The 21,721-nt window shown below is 44.9% G+C and overlaps 1 protein-coding gene and 1 long non-coding RNA gene across 2 annotated transcripts in view; both read left to right on the top strand.

Moving 5' to 3' along the window:
- Positions 1 to 21,721, top strand: part of LOC130540629 (uncharacterized) — a 192,117-nt gene that overhangs the window by 146,813 nt on the left and 23,583 nt on the right. The gene's annotated exons all lie outside the window — the stretch shown is intronic.
- Positions 1 to 21,721, top strand: part of LOC129393287 (uncharacterized) — a 105,851-nt gene that overhangs the window by 61,833 nt on the left and 22,297 nt on the right. Inside the window, exons 5-6 of the long non-coding RNA XR_010113472.1 lie at positions 10,658 to 10,889; positions 11,077 to 21,721. The exon at positions 11,077 to 21,721 is cut by the window's right edge and continues 22,297 nt beyond it. This is a non-coding gene — a long non-coding RNA (uncharacterized LOC129393287). The remainder of the gene's footprint in view (positions 1 to 10,657; positions 10,890 to 11,076) is intronic.

Below are 21,721 nucleotides of genomic sequence, written 5' to 3'. Positions count from 1 at the left end.
AGTTGATTATATTCATTATCGTCACTGTGGTGATTATGGCCACAACATTGTGATGTGTCTTGGTGAGTCTACTTCTTCTGGTGAGTTGTAGTTTGGAAGGAATAAATCCATTATTCTTTTTTCTTTCTTTTCTTTTCTTTTCTTTTTTTTTTTTTGAGTCTTGCTCTGTCGCCCAGGCTGGAGTGCAGTGGTACCATGTCAGCTTACTGTAAACTCTGCTCCCAGGTTCAAGTGCTTCTCCTGCCTCAGCCTCCCAAGCAGCTGGGATTACAGGCGCCCACAACCACACCTGGCTAATTTTTATATTTTTAGTAGAGACGGGGTTTCGCCATGTTGGCCAGGCTGGTCTTGAACTCCTGACCTCAGGTGATCCACCTGCCTCAGTCTCCCAAAGTGCTGGGATTACAGGTGTGAGCCAGCACTCCCGGCCCCATTATTCATTTAACCAATATCTATTGAGCACGTTGGGTATGGTGGAGGATGAACTGCAGGGGAGGGAGGAAGCCTCCTCCTGCCGCCACTATGTTTTCAAGTTGTGCTAATACTCCACCATGGGACACCCAGGCCTGTGGGTCCCAGAGCTCCAGAAGCATCTCCCAACCACACCATCCTGGCCCAGGTTCTACTGAAAAATACATGAGTCTAGCAGAGCCATCTCTGACACTCCCTTCTTTTGAACGGCTGATCTGTCAGTCATGGGGATCCCTTATGAAAGTGTAGTGTGCTTTGGGAAACTTGAGGTTGATCAAAGAATACCATTAAACTTTATTAAGAAATCTGCATATTGATGACATACGCAGTGGGGTGGAGGTGGGGAAATTCCCAAATACATTTTAGAAATTATCTCAGAAGGAGATAATAGTCAGACTCTTGGTTGCCAGTGACAGAAACTCATCTTACTAGTGTGGAGTGGAAAAGGGATCATGTTTTGGTCTGCACTCCCCAACCCCAACCCCAAGCAGATCCTGAAAGAGGGACAGGATTGCAAGTGGATTATTTAGGAGATGATTCCAGGGAACACCAATAGGGGAATGAGGAACTGATTCATGAAAAGGCAGGAGGCCACACAGGGGGCTTCAGTAAGCAGCTTACCACTCCAGGCAACTAGGATTTGACCCCACTGGGAACCTCTGGGAGGTGATGTGGAATACATTTCAAAGTTGTTCCATCCAGGGGGCGAAGATATTGAAGCATTTACAGCCTGGCTCCCATCCGTCACTGGCTGAGGACTGGTCCCAGGGCATCAACTCTCTGGCTTTTCTTTTTTCTTTTCTTTCTTTTTTTTTTTTTTTGAGATATAGTCTTGCTCTGTCACCCAGGCTGGACTGCAATGGCATGATCTCGGCTCACTGCAACATCTGCCTCCCAGGTTCAAACGATTCTCTTGCCTCAGCTTCCTGAGTAGCTGGGATTACAGGCTCCTTCCACCATGTCCTGCTAAATTTTTTATTTTTTGTAGAGACGGCGTTTTGCCATGTTGGTCAGGCTGGTCTCGAACTCCTGACCTCGTGATCCACCTGTCTTGGCCTCCGAGTGTTGGGATTACGGGTGTGAGTCACTGCACCCGGCTTCTGTGGCTTTTCTGACATATTCCATGCCTGACTTTGAAAAAACTCTCAGGTGAAAGTCTTGGTTGTATGCAGTAGCAAGCATGGACTAGATTGATAAATACCAAGGGGCTTACCACAAGATCTCTCTCTCCATCTCTGGATGGAGATACCATCAGATCTCTCTCTCCATCTCTGTCTCTAGCTTTGTCTGCATACTGGCTTAATTTCTTCTTGCTCAAGCCTTTTCTCCATAAGGCGAGATACGTGGCCACAAAAGCTCCTGTATTTCTCACTACACACAGTTCCTGTCATCACAGAGAATGATTAACTTGGTCTGGTTCCAGTTTGGAAAAATATTCAAGGGAAGAATTCTGATTGGCCAATTTAGGCCAGATGTTCATCCCTGGACAAATCAACTGAGGCCAGAGGGGTGGAGTCACGTAAGAACATGGCAGCCCCCATGAGAGCCACGTGACTGGAGTAGGAAATGTGAGTCTCCATAGAGGGGAGGGCTGCTAGGCTGAAAAGGCAATAGATGTCTGCAGTGAAAGGAATAGATTAGGAGATATATTCTGTTAAACCTGTTAATTATTAAAAAAAGAAACTTTCAATATACAGTTACAGTATACGTGAGCCGGTGGCTCACGCCTATAATCTCAGCACTTTGGGAGGCCGAGGTGGGCAGATCAGAGGTCAGGAGTAAGAGACCAACCTGACCAACATGGTGAAACCCCATCTTGCGCACCTATAATCCCAGGTACTCAGGAGGCTGAGGCAGGAGAATCGCTTGAACCCGGGAGGTGGAGGTTGCAGTGAGCTGAGATCACGCCACTGCACTCCAGCCTGGGCAACAGAGTGAGACTCCCTCTCAAAAAAAAAAAAAAAGTTACATTGTGGTTCCTTCAGCATGATTTATCAGAAAGGAAAAACTTACCATATGTATATTTCCTATGCACTGGCTACTGCTGTGAATTCAAATTCTTAAATTCCAAAGATTAATTACAATGTTTCTCAAGACACATAAACTGTTAGAATCTGCTTATAATGAGGCTGAAGTTGAGTAAGAAGAGAACTGGCATTTAGTACACTACTTTTCTTCTGTCGCGTACTGTCAAGTTTAGGTTCTGCCTGGAAGTAGATGCACCTCAAGGGAGGGTTACATGTAAAGGTGTGTGTGTGTGTGTGTGTGTGTGGTAGTTTCCAAAGATGGGTACAACTTTCTGCAAATGCTCGTGCAGTGTAGTTGAACCAATCTTTCCTTTAAGAGGTAGAGTTTATATTCCTCTACATGAATCTGGGCTGCCTATGACTTGCTTTGGCCAGTGGAATGCTGCCAAAGTGATGGTGACCAACTTCTAGCCTTGAAAGGAAAATAAACCTTGGGGTCCCAAGATCACTAAGCTAGGCCGGGCTCAGTGGCTCACGCCTGTAATCCCAGCACTTTGGGAAGCTGAGGCAGGCGGATCACCTGAGGTCAGGAGTTCCCAGCACTTTGGGAAGCTGAGGCGGGCAGATCACCTGAGGTCAGGAGTTCAAGACCAGCCTGGCCAACATGATGAAACCCCGTCTCTATTAAAAAATATGAAAATTATCCAGGTGTGGTTGCAGGCGCCTGTAATCCCAGCTACTCGGGAGGCTGAGGCAGGGAAAATTGCTTGAACCCTGGAGTTGGAGGTTGCAGTGAACCGAGATCGCACCACTGCACTCCAGCCTGGGCAACAGAGTGAGACTCTGTCCCAAAAAAAAAAAAAAAAAAAAAAAGTTACTAAGCTAAAGAGAAAAGTCAAGCTGGGAACTGCTTAGGGCAAACCTGCCTCCCATTCTATTCAAAGTCACCCCTTTGTTCAATGAGATAAATGTATATCTGATTGTCTCATTTGGAGAGGCTTATCAGGAACTCAAAAGAATGCAACCATTTGTCTCTTAACTACCTATGACCTGGAAGCCCCCTCCCCGCTTGGAGTTGTCTCACCTTCACCTTCACCTGGAGTTGTCCCGCCTTTCCAGACTGGACCAATGTACATCTTGCACATATTGATTGATGTCTCATGTCTCTCTAAAATGTATGAAACCAAGCTGTGTCCCTACCACCTTAGGCACATGTTGTCAGGACCTCCTGAGGCTCTATCACAGGCTTGCATCCTTCGACCTTGGCAAAATAACCTTTCTGAATTAACTGAGACCTCAGATTTTTGGGGTGCATATAGTCTTAGGCCTTGAGAGCCTTCTAGTCGTTTCCATATTTTTGCCCTCTTGGATGCTGGCACCAAGCAAGCCTTGGCTATCCTGCTTAAAGGGCCATTTGGAGAGGGGCTCTGGAGGGCGAGGGGCCACATGGAGGAAAACAAGGTTCCCCGGCTGACAGTCAGCACCAACTGCCAGGCACATGCGTGAGGCTGTCCTGGATGTTCTGCCCAGCTGGCCCTCCAGCTGCAGGCAGCCACACAAATGAGCCCAGGTTAAACCAGACAGGAAGTCCCCATGCAACTCACAGGGTCATGAGCAATAATGACTTGTGGTGGTTTAAAGTTTCTAATTTTAGGGTGCAATAGGTAACTGAAATAGCCCACAAGGAGGTGAGCCTGTGGAGGGTGCATTTCCCACTTGTTGAAGCTTCTCAATTCCCAGGATCCAATCCGAATAAGACTCTTGTTCTCAGTGTCCTTGATGGAAATGGCAATGAACTTTTTGCAGATTGGACCATCTCAAGGGAATCCCAAAGATCGGAAACTATTTTCTTTCTTAGAAACTTCCACACAGCACTGAGCCTTAGGAATTTCTAAGAAGGACCTGAAATGAAAAAAAACTTTTGAAAAGGTATTTGTATAGCTTCACTTCAGCAAGATTCATGGTGGGTATTAGACTAAGTGCTGGTGTTAAGCCAAACCATATTTTTCAAAGACTCATCTGGCCTCAAGGTTAGCAGGATCAGAGTGGCCTCCCAGGATCTATCACATCCTCAGAAGAGTTGGTTCAACTGGCATGTACCCAGATCTCTTTGAGCTAGTATGATACTCCCTTGAGTCAAAGGCTGTCACATCCCATCTCCTTTAAGTCCCCCTAAGTAGGACCCCAGAAGCATTGACAAAGTGTGCTATTACTGAAGATTTCAAGAGGACATAAATGAAGAGATTAAACTGCAAGGCACCAAAACTTCCATCTTTGCTAAAGACCCTCATCCAGCCTGGGTGCAGTGGTTCCTGCCTGTAATCCCAGCACTTTGGGAGGCCAAGGCGGGCGAATCACCTGAGGTCGGGAGTTCAAGACCAGCCTGATCAACATGGAGAAACCCCGTCTCTACTAAAAATACAAAATTAGCCAGGTGTGGTGGCACATGCCTGTAATTCCAGCTACTAGGGAGGCTGAGGCAGGAGAATCGCTTGAATCTGGGAGGTGTAGGTTGCGGTGAGCTGAGATTGTGCCATTGCACTCCAGCCTGGGCAACAAGAGCAAAACTCCATCTCAAAAACAAACAAACAAACAGAAAGCCCTTATCCAATCGTCATGGCACTCTATCTGGCCATGTAATTTCTCCTCCTGGCTTTCTGTAGCAACAGCCTTCTGAAGACCCTCACTCTGCCTTTCAAAACCCCTTCAACTTGTACCCTTCATCAGCAAAGTATTTAGCTCAACATGTATGCCTCTGGGGGAACTCATCCACAGGCCATTTAAGGATATTTCCAGCAATATCATCTTCACTACCCCAGGACAGCATTTTAGAGTGGATGACGTGCCTGCCGGATGTGGTGTTCTTGAGCGAGTTAGAGAAAACGCTACACTTTGAGATGAATTAAGAGTCTGTTTATTTAGCCGGTGGCTAAGAAATGGCTAGCGTTTAAAGTTCTCTTGGCTTCGAAGAAGGGGCTAAGATTTTCTTTTATACTTTGGTTTAGAAAGAGGAGGGGGGTCTAGTTAAAACAATTTTACATAAGTGAAGTAGGCAAAAGAAGTTAAAAGGATAAATTGTTACAGGAAAGTAAACAGTTCTAGGTCTAGGGCCTTTAAAACTATTATAAGGTGATAGAAGCGGGGCTTTGGGCATTATCAAGCGGATGAATTCCTGGGAACTGCGGATATTGCTCGCCACAGTATCGTATCAGTTAATTGCATTCTTCGATGTGCTGGGAGTCAGCTTGCACAAGTTAAGTCCTTGAGGAAGGGGCTGCCAGTGAAAGAGCCAAGATGGAGTCTGTCTGGCTCTCTTAGCTAAGGGAGAGACAATTCAGGTGGAAACAAGGCTAGGTCATTAAAAGAAAGGGAGAGTCTAAAAACAGGGTTAGTAAAAACAAGGTTGGGCATTACATTCCTCACTTGTGTTTTTGGGGAATCAAATCGTTGATTCTTCAGTTATAACAAGGGGTTATATTGAGTCTTCAGATACATAAGTTTGACAGAAGCTATGCGTTGTTTTACAAAATTAAGAAACGAATTTAATATACAAGGCCCAAATTAGACTTATTAACAGGATGGGGAGGGGTCCGGCTAACTTAGTAATTAGAGTGGTTAGCTATGGGTTCTAGTTGAACATGTTTTGATACTAGGGGATGTTATTTTCTTGTTCTTGTTGGCGCTTGTCTAGATTTTCTTGCACTTTTTGGGGTGTATCTTTTATGACTAAGAAAGGTGGAGGAACAGTTAAATCAACTTTGTCAGGGTGTTTCTGGAACATAGGGTTACTTAGATCAGTTAAAGGCCTGATTGGCTTGGGTGGGCTTTATGAGACTAGGGTTTTTTTGGATGGTGAACATAGACTTAACATTAAATCCTGGGATACAAAATCTTAATCTTCATGACATGCCATGATGCTATTGAGTTGAATTAAGGTCATGGACAGTTATAGTAAGAGGATTACAATTTTTTCTAGTACATAATTTAGGATGAGAAGCACGACTTATGGAAAGAGTTGAAGAGCTGGTTGATCTTTTAGAGTAGGTGGCTAAAGTTATACATGTCTAACCAGGGAAGAAAAACTGATAAGCATCTTGACAGCTAGCGTCAGGGTGATTTCTAGGACAGAGGTAAAAGTCAATATTTTGGAGTCTTTTTTCTGCACTTTTGGAGCTTCTACATTTAGTTTGGCTCTTGGAGTATCTGAATCTTGCTGCAATGTCGACACTTCCTGCTCCCGGGACTGGCAGATTGTGTTGCTTTTCGTGGGTATGGGCTGGCTTTGGGAACAGTACAAATAAATCAACTGCAAAGGAGACTTCCTTGGAGGTACTGGCCTTCTAAGTGGTGTTTGCAAATACACGTCCTGTTGTGAAAGAGGTGAGGAGAAAGGAGTAGGAAGGCACAGAGGACGTAACTGGCAAAAACAAATAAGTGAAGTAGATAAAAAGAATGAATCTAATGGCTTCACCTGACTTAGGTGCAGTTTTAAGGGGCCTGACTTAGGCCTGGGGACTTATGTTTTTAGCTGGGCTCTGTTGGCCTTTTTGATGCGGGAGTGATGAATGTAAGCAGGAATGCCGTCTACTTTCAGAGCAGTTGGTGTCGTGAGGATGACGGTGTGAGGTCTTTTCTAAGCAGGAGTGAGTCTTTCTTTTTGGAACTTTTTAACAAACACTAGGTCTCTTGGCTGGAATGAATGGCAGGACTTTGTCTGGTCAGGAATTGGATTGGGATGGTCTCCTCGAACAAGTGACAGGATGATCTCTTGTACCAGTTGGAGAGACTATAGGTACTGTAATAAATTAGATTGTGATATTTCTGCTAATTTGGCATCTCTTAGCTTAAGCAAGATAGGCAGCGCCTTCTTATACATGATTTCAAAGGGTGAGAACTTAGCCTGTTAAGGGGTGCACCTTAGTTTAAGTAGGGCTAAAGGAAGGAGACTTACTTAGTTTACACTGGTTTTTAAGATTAATTTTGTAGGAGTGTTTTTTAGGGTGTGGTTCATGTGTTCTACTTGCCTGGAGCTCTGGGGTTGATAGGCACAATGGAGCTTCTATCGAATGTTTAACGCCTTACTGACTGACTGAGCTATAGGCGAGGTGAAGGCTGTTCTATTATCAGACTTTATGGCAGCAGGCAGCCTATATCGAGGGATGATTTCATTGCGTAAAAACTTAACTACTGTGTTGGTGGTTTCGTTTTCGGTAGCAAATGCCTTAGTCTATCTGGAGAAGGTGTCTTCTAGTACTAGAAGGTATTTGTACTTAGCCTGGTGTGGTTTTACTTCTGTAAAGTCAATTTCTTACTTTTTTCTCTGCGAGTTTTTTCAGAGACGGTGGCCTGGGCTGGGTTTAGGACTTTGTTTGGCATATATGTGGGCACAGATTGTGCACTGGAGAGCTGCTCAATCTGTTAGGCTTTGAAGACGGGGTATCTTAAAATGGCTCCGGTGGAGCTGAGGTAGCTTTGCTCTTTTTAAGTGGGTGGTAGACTGCAGGTGACTGATTAAAGTTTAAGAGTTCAGGATATGAAGATTCTAGAGTCAGGAAGAATCTACTAACTTTCCTGATTTTTATTGGTTCTGAGATCTGAAGCCAGTTTTTTGTTGTTGTTGAGTATACAGGATTGTCAGGCAGATCTGGCTGTGGAAAGGAGACTGTGGGCAGCAAGTTTAGAGGCGTGACTGAAAGTTGTGCTGCGACCTGAGCTGCTGAATCAGCTTTCTGGTTACTATGGGCAACGGCCGTGTTTTCTTTTCGATGTCCTTTGCAGTGGATCACAGCTACCTGCTGAGGCGAGTAGCCTGCCTTCCTGGTAGATGGCTTTATGTACATGCACTGTAGCAAAGGCGTACTTGCTGTCAGTGTAAATGTTAATACGTTTATTCTTACTTTATCGGAGAGCCTGAGTGAGGGCGATCAATTCAGCCTTTTGTGCTGAGGTGTTCTCTGGTAAAGCTTGAGCTTACAACACATCTGTCTCCGTGGTAACAGCTGCACTGGCTTTTCATACTTCCTGCTTGAGGAAGCTGCTCCTGTCTGTGAACACGGCGGCATCTGCCTTTTCCAGGGGCACATCTTGAAGATCAGATGGGCCAGTTTCGATAGTTTCTAACAGTTCTTGACAGTCATGAGAAGGAATAGTGCAGTCTGTGTCAGGATGTAGTGTAGCTGGATTGAAACAATTTGTGGGAGAGAAAGTCCAATGAGGCTGATCCAACAGTAAACTTCGATACTGCAAGATGCGAGCATTTGACATCTATTTGCCAGAAGCACTTCGTAGTAAGGTCTTTACAGCATGAGGAGCTGTAAGGGTTAAATTTTGGCTTAGAGTTAACTTATCATCTTCTTGGACTAGGCTTGCTGTAGCCTCTACGGTTCGCAGACAACTTGGCCATCTAGAGGCCACAGGATCTAGCCTCTTAGATAAATAGGCCACTGGGCATCTTTAGGGTCTTAGAGCCTGAGTCAGCACCTCTTTAGCAACTCCTTGGCTTTTATGGAGATATTAGGGAGGGCTAAAGCAGGGGCTTCAGTTAATGCTAAATTAATGGGCTATTTCATTCTGCACTTCTTGGATAGCCGCCACTAAGATTTTTGTTTGTCTTTTGAATGCTTTTCAGCTGCCTGTGTTGCTTGTTTTTGTTTTTTAACCTTTTGATGGTCAAAAGCTTTTTGGGCTATTTCTAAAAGCTGACTGATATTTATTCTAGCAAATCTTTCTAGTTTTTGGAGTTTCTTTTTAATATCCGGGGCTGCCTGAGCCACAAATGCTAAACTAAGAGCACGGCTATTTTCGGGAACTGCCGGGTCAAAAAGGGTGTGAATCCGATAAGCCTCCTGGAGGCGCTCTAAAAACGTTCTTGGTGACTTATCGGGCCTTTGGACAACTTCAGTGGTCTTAGACAAGTTTATGGGTTTCTGAGCGGCTCTTTTAATACCTGCGAGGAGATACCGGTGAAAATCGTCTAAAGCTCCCTTTCTACTTGAGGAATTTGGGTCCCAGTTAGGCCGGGTAGAGGGAAAGACCACCTCAAGGAGGTCTCTAGCTTCTTCTTCCGGTCTATTGGCTGATGTGAGGAAGTACTTTTTGGCTTCTTTTCGAATACGTTCTTTCTTTTCAGAGGTGAAAAGGGTTAAAAGGAGCTGTTGGCAATCATCTTACGTGGGCGGGTGAGTCCGGAGTATGGACTCTATCAGAGAGGTCAAAGCCTGGGGCTTTTCAGAGAAGGGAGGATTATGGGTTTTCTAATTATATAAGTCAGAAGTAGAAAAAGGGACATAAACTAAGAAGGGTGCTGAGCGCTCGTCACCTGGAGGGACTTGTGCCTCTCTCAGTGGTATTAGAGGGGCTACTTCTTCCTGCCACAGTCGCGATTGAGAGGCAATGGGTGGCGAGCCTACAGGGGACGTCGTTGAGGAGACATGGGATAACTTTAAGGGAGCAGGCTGGTTGTAAGGCGGTGGGACTGAGTGAGGGAGACTCTCCTCTTCTTCAGAGGGAGGCAGTACAGGGGAAGCCAAACCGGCTGAGGGTCGAGGTGAAAACGTGGTCTGGCTTAGGAGGACCTTGGAGGTAGAATTATGGATGGCGCATGAGTGGAGCCATGGAGGGGGCTTCTGACTAAACTTAGCTATTGATCAATGTAGGGAAACTGATCAGGCTGGCTAGGAGTTTCAGTAAGAACCTGCCACACAGCTTGAACAATTGTGAGGTTCAATGACCCTTCAGGGGGCCACTTGACTTTAAACTTTGGCCATTTTTATTTTACAGAGTGTCTGGAGCTTGCCTCTTTTAAGGCGGACTTTATAATCCTCTGAGAAACTGAGAGGAAAATTCTGCAGCACACATTGGAGAGGGCTTTAACTTTTACAAGGCTGGGAGGAAGGGCTTCTTATTTTTTTTGAAGGCAATTTAATAAGATTTGAGCATAAATATTAAACTTAGCTTGGACAGGGAAACTTATTTCTTGGGGGACTGGAGTGTTGAAAGAACAGAATCAACATGACTAGAAAGAGCAGAAAAACTACAACAGCTAATACTACTTGCTACATTACTGTAGCTTTAAGATTGAGGGAGGAGGACTAGAGCCAGCCTGAGATCTTCTGGGTCAGTTTGATCTAGGCGTTCTTCTTCTAGATCTGTACTTTAAATACTTTTCGTGTCTTTATGACTTAAAGGCAAACAGCTTAAACTTAGCTTTTTCTTTTAAGGGTTTAAGGAGTGAGAGCAGAGCCAAGTCCTGGAGAGGCTGAACTTGCTGTCGCACCGGAAAATGAGATGTGCAGGGTAGGCGGCAGGGACGACGCGAAAAGGACTACTCAGATCATTTTTAAGATGGGAGAGTAGCCACAGAGGAACAGAGTAACAATCTAAACGAAGTAAAGTAGTACGGGCGTACTTTCTATTTCAGGGCACAGGAAAAGTTACAGAATGACAAAAGAGGTGAGCAAGGAAATCTGCAGGGTGGCTGTTTTGAACTTACTACTGGTTTAGTTTAAAGGGGGTCTAATCACTTGGACGTGGGGTATGACAATCTAAATACTTACAACTTTCATGGTGCTAGAAATCTTAATCAGGCAAATGTTTTTCACACTTGTTCTTGTAACAACACTTGACTTGCTTCTGGCAGAAAAGACAGGACTGTGGTGGCCAGCCTAAACGATTGTGAGAAATTTAACCTCCTGTGACAAAAAATCAGCACGAAGGACTTTGAAGAAGTTTTTACTTAGACGTCTTGGGCAATATCAACGTCTTTACATGAAAACTTTCACAACTACTAACAAGACAATAGACACTGAACAGAACAATCAACATAAACAATTGACTTTAAGGCATGTAAACAGTTATGACAGTTTCTTCTTCTTTTTTTTTTTTTTTAGACAGACAAGGGGAGGGGTTCCTGTGATGGGATCAGTCAGATGCCTTCCTGGCCGCTCCCCCTGAGGGGACTTGGGCTCCTCTTAGCATTGGCAGGCCGGTATAAACTTCCGGGTCAGATCGAGCTATGCCTGATGCTGCCTTAAGCCTTATGAGGTCGCCACGGAACCGCAGGTGAGGGCCCACTTGAACTCTGTAGCTTTTGCCGTGGAGCTACAAACTGGAGGACAAGTGCAAGCCCTTGTCCTCCCTCATTCATTCATTATTCACACAGAGTTTATAACAGTGTTTTTTTTTTTCTTTCTTGGAGATTCTTCAAGAAACTTGAACAAGAGAAAGATGAGAGATAGAAAAAGAGAGAGAGAGAGTGACCGGTCTGCCAGAAACCAGGACTCTGTCCTCCAGCATCCTGGGATGTGGACTGAGTCAAGGGAGGGCCCCTGTCAGGGCCACTTCCCTCCTAGACAGAGACACAGAGGTGCCCAACAGTAAACCAGGGCTCTACCTTCTAGCGTCCTAGAGAAATGGGCAGAGTCAAAAGAGGGACGCCCTCATAAGGGCCACTTCCCTCTTACTAGAACTGAAGTCAAATCTGACCTACCTGAACTCGGGGTCAGAAGTGGAGGACTCAGAGGTGGAATTTTTGTGGTAACCCACATGGTAGTCGATCCGCTCTCCTCTGGAAGATGGTCACCTTTTGGGGACGTGAAAATTTTTTTTCAGGTGGTGCCCCCACTACAAGCCAGCCATCCTTCCGGGGGGGGGGGGGGTGCCTGGAGCAAGCCCTGCTCTCGCCTGGTGACGTTTCTCACTGGGGCCTCCAAATGTTGTACATGAGCGAGTTAGAGAAAATGCCACACTTTGAGACGAATTATAAGTCTATTTATTTAGCCGGTGGCCAAGATACGGCTAATGCTTAAAGTTCTCTCGGCCCTGAAGAAGGGGCTAGATTTTCTTTCATACTTTAGTTTAGAAAGGGGAAAGGGGTCTAGTTAAAACAATTTTACAGAAGTAGGCCAAGAAGTTAAAAGGATAAATTGCTACAGGAAAGTAAACAGTTCTAGGTCTAAGGGCTTTAAGACTATTTACAAAGTGATAGACGCGGGGCTTTGGGCGTTATCAATCAGACGAATTCCTGGGAACTGCGGATATTGCTCGCCCCACAGTATCTTATCAGTTAATTGCATTCTTAGCTGTGCTAAGAGTCAGCTTGCACAAGTTAAGTCCTTGATGAAGGGGCTGCCAGTGAAAAAGCCAAGACATAGTCTGTCTAGCTTTCTTAGCTAAAAGAAAGTCAATTCCGGTAGAAACAAGGCTAAGTGATTAAAAGAAAGGAAAGTCTATGAACACAGTTAATAAAATCAAGGTTAGGCATTACAGATGGGGTCATCCTTATATTCAGCACAGTGTTTGTTCTGAAACTTCAACGGGGTGCTCCTAGTTTGATAACTTGGGCCATGCCAAATAAATTGAATTTCTCTTTCTTAACAACAGATGTTTGAATACAGCCCCGTGTCCCTCTCTGCTCCTTCCTGCCTTCCTCTTCTCCTCTTCCTTCCCTTCTTTTTCAAGAGCAGGCTTTGCAAACTTTCTTGAAAGCATCAGATAGTAAATATTTTAGAATTCGTGGGCCATACAGTCTCTTGTAGTAGTTACTCAACTCTGCCACCCATAGCATGAAAGCAGCTGATATAGGGTGAATATGTGTCCCTGCCCAAATCTCATGGTGCAATGTAATACCCAGTGTTAGAGGTGTGGCCTGGTGGGAAGAGATTTATTCATGGGGGTAGATTTCTCATGAATGATTTAGCATCATTCCTTTGGTCCTGTCCTTGCAATAGTGAGTTCTTGCAAGATCTGGTTGTTTACGAGTGTGTAGCACCTCCCTCCTCACTCTCTTGCTCCCACTTCACCTTCTGCCATGATTGTAAGTTTCCTGAGGCCTCCACAGAAGCTCAGCAGATGTCAGTGTCATGCTCCCTCTACAGCCTACAAAACTGTGAGCCAATTAAACCTCTTTTCTCTATACATTACCCAGTCTCAGGTATTTCTTTATAGCATGAGAGAACAGCCTAATCCAGCAGCCATAGACAATATGTAGCAAATGGGCATGGCTGTGTTTCAATAAAACTTTATTGAGAAAAACATGTGTAGGCAAGTCAGATTTGGCCCATGGGCCATAGTATCCCAACCCCTGCTCTGGAATATTCTCTTCAGCCTGGATGGACATTTCTAGGTTTTTTTGTTTTTTGTTTTTTTTTTTTTTGAGACAAAGTCTCACTGTTGCCCAGGCTGGAGTGCCGTGGTACAATCTTTGCTCACTGCAACCTCTGCCTCTTGGGTTCAAGCAATTCTCCTGCCTCAGCCTCCCAAGTAGCTGGGATTACGGGCACCTGCCACCATACCTGGCTAATTTTTGTATTTTTTAATAGAAATAGGGTTTTACCATGTTGGCCAGGCTGGTCTCAAACTACTGACATCAGGTGATCCACCCACCTCAGCCTCACAAAATGCTGAGGTTACAAGGGCCCACCAACACACCTGGCTAATTTTTGTATTTTTAGTAGAGATGTGATTTCACTATGTTGCCCAGGCTGGTCTCGAACTCCTGATCTCAAGTGATTCACCTGCCTTGGCCTTCCAAAGTGCTGGGATTACAGGTGTGAGCCACTGCAGCTGCTCTCTAGATTTTTTTATTTGACCATTGCTTATTTGGTTTGACTTTCATTTTCTTCCCCATTGTGGTAGCCATTTTCTGAATGCCTGTTAGTTTGTCTGTCTCTCTCCTCTGTAGTCCCTAGAGTCAGATGAACTCCTCTGCAGGTGCAATGGTGTAACACTCTCTAGTGCTGAAATTTGAGCAGGAGAAAGAGAGCAAGAGTGACCAGCACTCTTGGAAACTCTGGCCTCCTGAGAATTTGGTGTCGTCTCTGCAAAGGCTGCAAACCTGTTAACCCACAGGCCAGAGAGAGAGAGAAGCCAGAAGCGTGATCTGTTAAGCTTGAGTTTAATATTTGATGCACAGAGATCACTGTGTTTTCTGATGAGAATTAGAGGGGGAGACACGGCCACAGAGAACAATTTCTATCCCCAGGTGAGGATTCAGGAGATAATTGTGTGAACAGAACTTCCTGAGAACTGAGATGGGGGGAAATCGCTGGTGTTAGAAGGGTGAAAAGGTCACTAATTAAGGCTACGACTATGCTCTGAGAGGCGAAAGAAGAAAATGAGACTGCCAGGCATGAATAATGAGAAATCTTTGATGGAATTAGCCATGCAGAACAGATACTAAATGCATCCTCATTCCTCTCATAGTCAAAAGTTTTTGCTTAAGCTGGATGGGAAAAAGACAATCCCATATCACTAAGTATAAAAGAGGGGATTTTAGAGACGGTCTCAGAAGAAAGAGATGTGGGGGTTTGGTGAAACTCACCAGAGGCTGAACCCTTTCCAGCATAACACAGGGATTGGGAGGAGTGGGGTGGCATTAGGCCAGATGCATGGCCCCATGCTGCTCTCTCTGGACTTTCTGCTCTCTCTGGACTTGTTTGCTAGCTGAGCTCATCCATTTGCATAATTTTCAGTGCCATTCCTCAGCTGATGAGTTCTGAACTTTTGTCTTGAGGCTAGACTTCTCCTTCAAACAGCAGTCTTAAACACTCAACTTCTTCTTGTTTTTTCCACTTGTCAACTCATGAACACCTCAATCTTGTTACATCCAAAGCCAAACTGATGGCATGGAGTGGTAGGTGATGGCTGTAATCCCAGTGCTATGGGAGGCCGAGGTGGGAGGATTACTTGAGGCCAGGAGTTTGAAGCCAGCCTCGAAAACACAGTGAGACTCCCTATCTACCAAAAAAAAAAAAAAAAAAAAGAAAAATAGGCATGGAGAAGTGCATCTGTAGGATCTGTAATCCTGCTACTTGGGAGGCTGAGGCAGGAGGATCACTTGAGCCCAGGAGTTTGAGGCTGCAAAGAGCTATGATCACACCAATGCACTCCAGCCTGGGTGACAGAGCCAGAGACCCTGTCTTAAAAAAAACCCAAAGCCAAACTCTCTTTTTCCTCCTCCTTCTCCGTGGGCTCTGTCCATGCTATCTCTGTTCTGTAAATGGCACCACCCCCTGCTGAGCTGCTCAAGGTGGTCATAACTCATGTGTTGTGCTAACTCTGCTTTTGCCCTCTTCTCCAGTCAGAAGTCCTGTGATTCTAAACTTTATCCAACTTGTCCACTCTCTCTATCTTCACTGTCGTTATCTTTGCCTAGGGCACTGCTATCCCAGCTGGGCTACAGCAGCAGCCTCCTAACTGGTCTTAACTGGTCCTCTGCAACTGCTCTCGATGCTCAGCAATCCATTTCCCACCTGGCAGCTTCAGTGATCTTAAGGTGTCCATTGAGTCTCATCCCTGCCTTTCCTGCCCATGGCACATAGCATAGAATCAAGACCCCGAGTCTTCTGCCTGTTCCTGCCACCTCTCCAGCCCTCTCCTATCTCCTCCCCTTGGCCTACTCTATTTCAGCCACTCTGGCCTCCTTTTGTTTTGTTGGACTTTCAAACCTTTTTCCACAACAGGGCCTTTGCACTTGCTGCTTCAGCCTGGAATGATTTTCCTCTGCACCTCCCCAAATTAGACCATCCTTTAGGTCTCAGCTAAAATGGTGCTTTCACAGAGAGCTCTTTCCTGACCCCTTTATAAAGTGGAGTTCCCTGCTCTTCTCCACCTTAACCTCTTATTATTTCTTGTTGTGGGAAGTCAGGGACCCCAAATGGAGGGACTGGCTGTAGCTGTGGCAGAGGAACATAAATTGTGAAGATTTCATGGACATTTATCAGTTCCCAAATAATACTTTTATAATTTCTTATGCCTGTCTTTAATCTCTTAATCCTGTTATATTCGTAAGCTAAGGATGTACATCACCTCAGGACAACTGTGATAATTGTGTTAACTGTACAAATTGATTTTAAAACATGTGTGTTTCAACAATATGAAACCAGTGCACCTTGAAAAAGAAGAGAATAACAGCGATTTTTAGGGAACAAGGGAGGACAATCATAAGGTCTGACTGCCTGCAGGGTCAGGCAAAAAGAGGCATATGTTTCTTCTTGCAGAGAGTCTATAAGTGGATGTGCAAGTAGGAGGGATATCACTAAATTCTTTTCCTAGTAAAGAATATTAATACCCTGGGAAAGCAATGCACTCCTGGGGGGAGGTCTATAAATGGCCGATTTGGGAATGTCTGTCTTATGTGGTTGAGATAAGGACTGAGATAGGCCCTGGTCTCCTGCAGTACCCAAAGGCTTACTAGGGTGGAGAAAAACTCCGCCCTGGTAAATCTGTGGTCAGACTGGTTCTCTTGTTTTCTGTTTTCTGTTGTTTAAGATGTTTATCAAGACAATACATGTGCCAATGAACACAGACCCTTATCAGTGGTTCTGCTTTTGTCCTTTGTTTGTGATCTTTGCTGGACCCTTATCAGTAGTTCTGCTTTTGCCCTTTGCCCTGTTCCCTCAGAAGCATGCGATCTTTGTTAGACCCTTAGTAGTACTTCTGCTTTTTGCCCTTTGAAGCCTGTGATCTTTGTACCTACTCCCTGTTCTTACACCCCCTCCCCTTTTGAAACCCTTAATTAAGAACTTGCTGGTCTGAGGCTCAGGGGGCATCACAGTCCTACTGATATGTAATGTCACCCCCAGAGGCCCAGCTGTAAAATTCCTCTTTTTGTAGTGTCTCTCTTTATTTCTCAGTCAGCTGACACTTATGGAAAACAGAACCTATGTTGAAATATTGGGGGCAGCTTCCACCAATACTTCTTTCATGGATTTTCTTATTTTTTGTTTGTCTCCCTCTGTATCCTAGAAACTCCTGGAGGGCAGAGCTGTGCCTGCCATTTTCATCATTGCATTACCACCACCCAGCACAGTGCCTGGCACAAAAGAGTTGCTCAATAAATAAATCAGGATGAATGGATAAATACACGGATAGGCACTTTGAACTACAGATGAGCTTAAATACTTTGTGTTTTTCTTAGTCAAACATGTGCAATTAAGCATGTGATAAATTATATGATGACCACACCTGTGTCTTGCCTGATATTCTTTGCAGTCACTAAACAAAGTCAATTTTGCCTGTTTTGACAGTTCTGTTTTCAACCTAATGATCTGTTTCTTTTAACTTCTGGCTGTCGGCTTTGTTTAGGTTTGTTAGCCTGACAAAGTGGCAGATATTGGTATTTGCTCTTTTGTTTAAATGTCACAAACTTTAAAACTGCCTTTGCTTTTGGTAAGAAACCCTAGTTAGGAGAGTCTAGTGGTCAGGATGATTTGGGTTCTGGTGCAGTAAAAACAATCCCTAAATCTCAGTGGCTCCATGCAGTGAGGTATTTGTTTGTTTTTGAGACAGGGTCTCACTCTGTCACCCAGACTAGAGTGCAGTGGTGCAATCTCAGTTCACTGCAACCTCTGCCTCCCAGACTCAAGCAATTCTCTGCCTCTTGAGTAGCTGGGATTGCAGGCCCATGCCACGACTGTCTGGCTAATTTTTGTACTTAGTAGAGACAGGATTTCACCATGTTAGCCAGGCTGGTCTTGAACTCCTGACCTCAAATGATCTGCCTGCCTTGGCCTCCCAAAGTGCTGGGATGACAGGTGTGAGCCACCATGTCTGGCCACAGTGAGGCTTATTCTTGGTCATGTTGCATGTCTGGGTTGTGTTAGGGCATTGTGGGTGGTCTGTTCATGTGTTCACTCAGGGATCCAGGCTGACAAAAGCCCAATCTCTGCATGTGTCCTTGATCACCACTTCAGGGGAAAGGGAATGTGGTGGATCACAGAGCCTCTTAACAATTCCACCTGGAGGTGACTCAAGTTGCCCCTGCTCATGGTTCATTGGACAAAACGGATCACAGAGTCATGGGCAAGATCTCTGTGCCTGGAAGGGGAACCAAAATATGAATAGCTACATTGATTTTTCCCTAGCTATTACACAGAAAGCCTCATTTAAACACAGTTACTTATTTGTGTTTTGAAGCTAATTGTAGTCCATCAACCTTCACAGAAGATATGTGCACTTCCAAGCTATTATTAAGCACAGTTTTTTTTTTCTTTTGAGACCGAGTCTCACTCTCTTGTGCAGGCTGGACTGCAGTGGCATGATCATGGATCACTGCAACTTCTGCCTCCTGGGTTCAAGTGATGTTCGTGCCTCAGCCTCCCAAAGTGCTGGGATTACAGACACCCACCACTGCACCTGGCTAAGTTTTGTATTTTTAGTAGAGATGGGGTTTCACCATGTTGGCCTGGCTGGTCTGGAACTCCTGACTTCAGGTGATCCACCTGCCTTGGCCTCCCAAAGTGCTGAGATGACAGGCATGAGCTGCCGTGCCCAACCTTGAGTATGATTTTTGACTGGGAACATCAGAGTTAGGGTTTTAGTCTGAGGACAGTATGATGTGAAGGTAAAAAGCAGAGATTGGCTGTGAGTTTGCTGGGATTCCTGTGCTACTTCTACAGTTCTTTGGCTGTGTGACCATCACCTTTGGCAAGTTCCTTTACCTTTCTATGTGTTTATTTCCACATCACTAAAATGGAAAAAATAATCATAATCATAATATCTATTGGTGTTGGGATAGCCCAGTGGTTGACACATAAGGACTCAAAAATAGTTTTTTTTTTTTTTTTTTTAAGATGGAGTCTTGCTCTGTTGCCAGGCTGGAGTGCAGTGGTGCAATCTCGACTCACTGCAAACTCTGCCTCCTGGGTTCAAGCGATTTTCCTGCCTCAGCCTCCTGAGTAGCTGGGATTACAGACGCCTGCCACCACTCCCAGCTAATTTTTGTATTTTTAGTAGAGATGGGGTTTCACCATGTTGTCCAGGATGCTCTCGATCTCTTGACCTCATGATCCACCCACCTCAGCCTCCCAAAGTGTTGGGATTACAGGCATGAAACACAGTGCCCGGCTCAAAAATACGATTATCAATTTTGTGGGGTAGTTACTATATTTTGTGAAAATCAGAGTTCAGTACCATGTAACACTGGGTTGGGATCTGTCCCTGAAGGAACAGGCTTCTAAAGAGGAAGGCATGGACAGAGGGGCAAAATTTTAGTGGATGCTGTAATGACTTTAGGTATATGGACCTGGGGTTGAGTTCTAGCTGGGGCCACCAGGTAGCAAGGTGGACTTTGCTAAATTCTGTCACTTTCCTGGGCCTCAGACTCACTTGTTACAAACGAGGTTAAAGCATCCCTCTTTCAGGGCTAAGATAAAGACGATTAAGTAAGAGGGAATGAAAGCAACTTCCATCAATGCTCAAAAGTATTCGTTTAACTTTTTTTTTTTTTGAGATGGAGTCTCTCTCTGTTGGCCAGGTTGGAGTGCAGTGGCATGGTCCCGGGTCACTGCAACCTCCACCTCCTGGGTTCAAGTGATTCTCCTGCCTCAGCCTCCTGAATAGCTGGGACTACATGTGTGTGCCACCACAGCTGGCTAATTTTTGTATTTTTAGTAGAGATGGGGTTTCACCATGTTGGCCAGGGCGGTCTCAATCTCTTGACATTGTGATCCACCCACCTTAGCCTCCCAAAGTGTTGGGATTACAGTCAAGAGCCACCGCACCCAGCCCACTTAACTTCTATATTACTTTCCTGTTGGTGGATTTACCAGTGCAAACTGAGGAGCTTAAACATCACCCAGTTATTATCTGTTTTCATGAGCCAAGGGTCTGGGCAGGGTTTAACTGGGTCCTCTATTCAGGGTCACAATACTGCAACCAGAGTGTCAGCTGGAGCTGGGGTCTCATCAGATGCTCAGGGTCCTGTTCCAAGCTTATTCAGTTTGTGGACTGAATTCAATTTCTTGCAATTGTTGAACGAAGGCCCTCAGCTCCTAGAGCTGCCACCTCCAAAGACAGCTCACAGCATGGCCATTTGTGTCTCCTTGGAGGCTAAGTGTTGAATCTCTGAAACTTCACCTTTAAAAGGCTCACCTGATTAGGTCTGGCCCACCTAAGATCATCCTGCTTTGGATGAACTTAAAGTCAGCTGAGCAAATGTGCTTAACAAAGCAGGTGTGACCATAATCTCATTTGCAAAATTCCTTCCCCTTGGCCAAATCACAAGCTCTGGACACACTCAAGAAGAGGAGATGATACAGGGAGCAGATATAAGGGAGTGGGTCTCTTGGGGGCTGTCCTAGAATTCTGCCCATTACAACTTCGTTTCTCAAGGAACAGCAGGCCTGGGGAGAGATGATCATGGATGAGCACAGCCCACATGTGGTGAGCACCTGGTGTTGGGCTAGGATGCAGGAGCCTGTGAAGCAAGTATGAAAAGCCTTTTCTGGGCTGGGTGCAGTGGCTTACGCCTGTAATCCCAGCACTTTGGGAGGCCAAGGTGGGCAGATCACGAGGTCAAGAGATGGAGACTATGCTGGGCAACCAACATGGTGAAACCCCGTCTCTACTAAAAATACAAAAATTAGCTGGGCATGGTGGTACATGGCTCTAACAATCCAGCTCCCCAAGTGAGCAATTCCTGTCCCTTTTAAGGGCTCACAGCTCTAAGGGGTCCACGTGAGAGGGTCGTGATCGATTGACCAAGCAGGGGGTATGTGACTGGGGGCTGCATTCAGCAAACCCCATCTCTACTAAAAATACCAAAATTCAGCAAAGTCTCAGATACAAAATCAATGTGCAAAAATCACAAGCATTCTTATACACCAATAACAGACAGACAGCTAAATCATGAGTGAACTTCCATTCACAATTGCTTCAAAGAGAATAAAATACCTAGGAATCCAACTTACAAGGGACGTAAAGGACCTCTTCAAGGAGAACTACAAACCACTGCTCAAGGAAATAAAAGAGGATACAAACAAATGGAAGAACATTCCATGCTCATGGGTAGGAAGAATCAATATCATGAAAATGGCCATACTGCCCAAGGTAATTTATAGATTCAGTGCCATCCCCATCAAGTTACCAATGACTTTCTTCACAGAATTGGAAAAAACTGCTTTAAAGTTCATATGGAACCAAAAAAAGAGCCTGCATTGCCAAGTCAATCCTAAGCCAAAAGAACAAAGCTGGAGCCATCATGCTACCTGACTTCAAACTCTACTACAAGGCTACAGTAACCAAAACAGCATGGTACTGGTACCAAAACAGAGATATAGACAAATGGAACAGAACAGAGCCCTCAGAAATAATGCCACACATCTACAACTATCTGATCTTTGACAAACCTGACAAAAACAAGCAATGGGGAAAGGATTCCCTGTTTAATAAATGGTGCTGGGAAAACTGGCTAGCCATATGGAGAAAGCTGAAACTGGATCCCTTCCTTACACCTTATACTAAAATTAATTCAAGATGGATTAAAGACTTAAATGTTAGGCCTA

The sequence above is a fragment of the Pan paniscus genome, chromosome 9 (genome assembly GCF_029289425.2).
Source record: "Pan paniscus chromosome 9, NHGRI_mPanPan1-v2.0_pri, whole genome shotgun sequence".
Taxonomy (NCBI): domain Eukaryota; kingdom Metazoa; phylum Chordata; class Mammalia; order Primates; family Hominidae; genus Pan; species Pan paniscus.
Note: the sequence above shows the minus strand (reverse complement) of the source record. Positions and strands in the feature narration are given on the sequence as shown.